Genomic DNA, 5091 nt, shown 5'->3' on the forward strand with positions numbered 1-5091 from the left:
AAGTGGTGAGAAAAGTGTTTTCAATCCTTCAGTGGGTACTAGGCTCCTGTTGGGTCATTTTGAATCTATTTATGGTATCACTTATACATCATCACAGCTTTCAGTCAATCTGCGTCCCCAAATGCTGTTCACAGAAGAAAAGAGGAATTCAAGAGCAGCGGGTGTTTGGAGTGATGGAGGGGGAGGGCATGGACTGCATGCTGGTTCAGCTGCCAGACACAGAGACATGGGGGGAGGCAGGAACTGGGGAGGGCAAGGACCCGATCCAATGAAGGTGTGTGGGGACGCTGGCTGTTAGGCCAAGAACAATACCCACCCAAGTTCCATCCAGAAGCTCATCTTGGGCCAGGTTTCAGGAGGACTCTGTTTCTCCATTCTGCTTTTTCATCTGGCTCTGCTGCCCTGTGCAGATCTCCCATTGCTGCTGTTTTATTCAGCTGTTCAGGCACATGCATCTGGACTCGACCTTTTCTGTTAATGATTTGTAGTAGCACAGATGGCTTCTGCTCAAAATGGTACTAATTGGGCTGGTGCCTCACTCAGCTGCTGGCCCAGCACTCTCTGTGCTGCACGCCCTGCCTTGAGGCACCTGACTTTTCACTGCATCCAAAACATCCTCCTCAGAGCAGCAGCCACCCGAGAGCCAGGCTGATCTGATATCCACACTCGCTTGCTCACTTCTGGAAGGCTTGCTCCTCCAGCCAGCAAAACCACTTATCTCCTCGGGAGCATGGCAGCCTGTGGTCCTTGAGCGTGTAGGTGTCAGAGGAGCAGAGGAGGCTGCTGCAGCCTCTCCGTGCTCTTTACCAGGCTCACCCTTCTCTCTCCAGGGCTGCCTCTCTCCAGCTGTGAAAGAAAGGATAAAGCCCTCTCCTCACTGAGCCCAAACTTCTCATTTCACTGTTTACTGGGCTACTCTTTTGTTTCAGGAGAGGTCTAGCAAAACAACACAGAAAGGTCTGAGAGATGATTTGGAGATAACAGACTCAAGTAAAGGAAAATACAGGTGCTAGATGCGTCTTGCAAGGAAGAAAAAGGGTAACAAGTCACCTACAGGTAAATTTAGGATGGCAGTTAGGAGGTTCTGATCATCAGATCCACCAAGTAATGGCACCACCTCCTTTTCAAAAAATACCATGAGGCCAAAGTCTTACAGATGTGAATGACCTGATGCTTGCAGTAACAGGGGTCTGGGACTTGAGAGTTCAGAAAGTCCTTTCTAATTAAAATCCTCTGAAAATCAACAGTTGGTGAGAAAGGTCCAAGAATATCTCACGGGGAATGTCTTTAGATCACATGAAATCCAGACAGGCTTGAGATCCACCACACCTTGCAGAGCTTTTCACAGGGATCCTCCATGGAGCAGCAGCTGGGTAAGTGCTGCAGTTTGGCATCGTGATGCTTGGAGGTCTGACTGTGAGCCAGGCTGAATTTTACCTGGACACAAGTTGATTGCACACCAGACCGTGTCCATTAAGGTGCACTTAGTATGTTTTCTAGCATAGCAGCTGTGTCTTGCAGTCACTGTAGCTAAAATAGAAGACTTTTTAAGACAGACGTACTGTGTATTGTAAATTGAGCAGCACTCCAGGTGCGCCTAGGCAGGATGCATCTGCTAAGCCTGGTGCAGTGATTTTAAAAGATCACTAGCTTTTTCTCATGGTAAAGCCCATGTGTTCACATGCATTTACTCTTCCCAGTAAGCCAAGGGTAAACAGAAATAATACTCGGAATCTTCTAATTGTTCTAACACTTAATTTGTGTGCAAAAGTAATATTTGTGACAGATTTTCTCGGGAAGTGAAAGGGAAAGTACAAAGTCACCCCTGAAATGATTTGGCTCTAGGTGAGGAATTGAAACACTAAATTAATGTGACATCAGGCATTTCAGAATGGCTGTGGATATAGTAAAAATATAAATAGGGTAAAATTCCCGTAGGACCAATAGAGACCAAACATACCAGATCCAGTGTTATCCAGGACTGCATGTAACCTAGCTAATATTTGCTTTGCTAGCAGCCATGTGTGAAAACAGGTATTTTCACAAGTACTTCAGAATCTGATCCCAGCTGATACTTTGGCATTTGTGGTGAAAATCATTGTTTACAAAGAAAAATGTCCCCAGGACTGCAACAGTGAGACAAGATTCCTGTCTGCAGAAAGTGCTGAAACAAGATACGGAAGTAAACACCAGGGACACTGTTGACTACACAAACAAGCTCCCCTTCCAACACCTTTGAAAGATGTGGGAGAAGTTACACATGGCTGCATGATTCATAGTAATACTACTTACTACAGTGCTTTTCATTGGGAAAGTAAAATGAACATGTTAAACATTTATTTTGCCCTTTATATCAAATTACCTGTTGCTAACTTGACTGTTCTGAGCTGCACCAAAGACAAAAGCCTCTTTTATACGTTTCAAAAAGTGAAATGTGTGCCATAATCAAATGGTCTCTTACCTGCCCATGAAGATTTGGGTTAGAATCAGGTGGGACAATGAGAAGAGACTGCCAGAGGAGGGGAGCAGGGCACAATTACAGTGCTGGAGGCATGGGAAGGCTGGAGAGGCTTAGCTCTGAGCGATACTGTGTAATATCCTACCTCTTTCTGCTCCTCTGCTGTCTCCAAAATAGATAACAAGAAACAGAGCAGTCCTACTGAATGGGTCAAATGAGCCTTTGAGTTCTCCTTTTCCCCTGAATCGACGAACCTGCCGTGTGGGTAATTAGTCTGCCAGTCTCATCCTGGTAGCACTGCCTTTGAAGTGTGACATATTCAAAGAGGTCACAAGCTCATTCTTTCCCCCGTCCTCCCTTTACCCTTTTTTTGCATCCCTGCTCTTCTGTTTTTTTAATGATGCCCTCCTCCAGCACAAATTGACTCTGGTGGTAATTTGTCATGTCACCTTCAGTAAAATTTTCAACGAAATAGTGCAAGATTCATGGAGGAACAAAAGCGCCACATCTTTTATGCATTTCAGATAGTAAAGTATAAATCAAAAAGCCCAGGGACCTCTTTGCAGGGAGACAACAAGAAAAAAAATGTAAACCATAGTGAGTAAAGTTAGACTGTGTCTCTGTCTGATCCTGCACTGACAAGTCTGGGATTTAATTTTTAATTGTTCAGTGATATATTGCCTTTATGTCAGGGTGAATGCAGTTGATAAAACAGATTTGAGAGAGACTTGGCCCATGAGCTCTTCCCGTCGCACTCCTCTTCCTCACATATAAGTCAGGGTGAAAGTTAAACCCTAAGGGACTTGGGTAAAAGACTTCATGCTGAGAGAGAGGAGCCTGGGGTTATGACCTGATGTTATAACTGCTTAAAGGGGTTGGTCATTCCACGGACCTTGGAGGAAATTTTGGGTAAGGGTCTGGAGTAAATTGGGTAGGTTCCGGTTCAAGTCTCAGCTCTTCTGCAAGCCTCTTTTGTGGGAATGATTCACATGCCCTGCCTTGGAGATTTGAAACCATTTTAAAACTGAGCAGTTAAATCCCATCAGAAAAGAATGGGAGCTGGCTGAGCAGTTTCTTAAATCTCCCCTTTGCAGTTTGAGGGCGATGCCTGTCCCTCCGAACCTGGGCTGATGCCCACCTTCCCACCATCATTTGCCCTGTCGGTTTCGACAGCACAAGCTTTGGGAAGGGGATCATCTCACCCTTCGTTCCCAGGCAGCCTCCAGTCCTTGTGGCCTCCGTGTGCTGCTGCAGTGAGAGCCCCAGCAGTGAGATGTGCAGGGCTGGGAGGACTGGCCGCACGCCGCCGGCTGGACGTTCGGCGGGCGGCTCTGCCTGTACTTCCATGGCTGCACTGCATCTGCTGCCTGGAACCAAACCGCTCAAGGACCTTGCAGGCCAGCTGAGCCTGCCTCTGATCCCCTCCTCCACTCCAGCTGCTTCTATGTTACAGACACAAGCCATAATATCCTTTCTCCTTTTTGTTTTTTTCTTTTAATGCACGATCGATCTATTTTAAAAGTACACACGGCTATATGGTAGGAGAGATCAAACAGCAGCATAGAAGAACATCTGTGGGGAAATCTGATTATACCCTTTTAGAGGGGCTTTCTTGTTGAGAGTCAGCCTGCATATTCCCATCCTGTACTTGAAGGTCAGTCATTGTCTTATGATGCTTCCTACAACAAAACTGAGAGGAGTATGATGAGATCTCATAGTCACAAGAGAGCTCATTTGTTCAGCAAATCCAGCCATGACCCTTTCTAATGTTTTCTTTTGCTTCTCTCACTGTCTTCTGCTGGCTTGTTTTTAGCTGAATGCTTCCACTAAAACCTCCTTACCAATATTCGCAGATGATTTCTGAAGTTTGGGTAAAGTCTATGAAATCCAACAGAGACCAAAGTGCCAGGCATATTTGTAGAGTCTAAACAGCTATCACAGTCTATGGGATCAAAGCCTTTAGATTGCTTCTGCTTCTTTGCTGGGAAAGGTGCTGCTGTGAATTCTTTATTTTACCAAGTAGTACATTTGAATATGACAGCAAGCCCACGTGTGAAGCTTGAACTTGGGTCCAGCTCTGCAAATGCTGGCACTGTGATTTGTCTCCAGGAGTTGGGAGTAGCCCACAGGGAAACAAGTATGCTGGGCTGTGTCTGCATTCAGTCCTGATGTTGTTTCAGATGCTGATGGAGAATGGACCCTGCAGCCAATGAAAAGAGCTCTGGTTGCAGGTTTACTTGTGAGTCTCTTCCCCACATGAAAGATAGAGCTAAAGTTTTAAATGTATTTATACATATATGGACAGGGAATTTGTCTGTGTCTGCACAGCCTACGAACACTGCAAAACTGTTAGAAGTTTGGAGAGGAAATACTTTAAATTCACAGGTTTTTAATCTTTTGTGGTTGTTCTCCAAGCAATATTTCTGTCTGCTTTCTGCTTAATGAATTAGCAAAGCTAAGAGAGTAGCATGAACTTTCAGAAGATATACCTCAGTGCCCCTTATGGCAGATCTGGAAATGATGCTCATTAAAGCACTATATGAGCAGGATAGGTAATCCAGAGATGTCAGGAAGGGCTGCAGGCTAAAACAGCTAACCAAAGGTTCCTTTTAGACATTTTATTCATCCCAGGG

The sequence above is a fragment of the Merops nubicus genome, unplaced genomic scaffold (assembly GCF_000691845.1).
Source record: "Merops nubicus isolate BGI_N331 unplaced genomic scaffold, ASM69184v1 scaffold3818, whole genome shotgun sequence".
Lineage (NCBI taxonomy): Eukaryota > Metazoa > Chordata > Aves > Coraciiformes > Meropidae > Merops > Merops nubicus.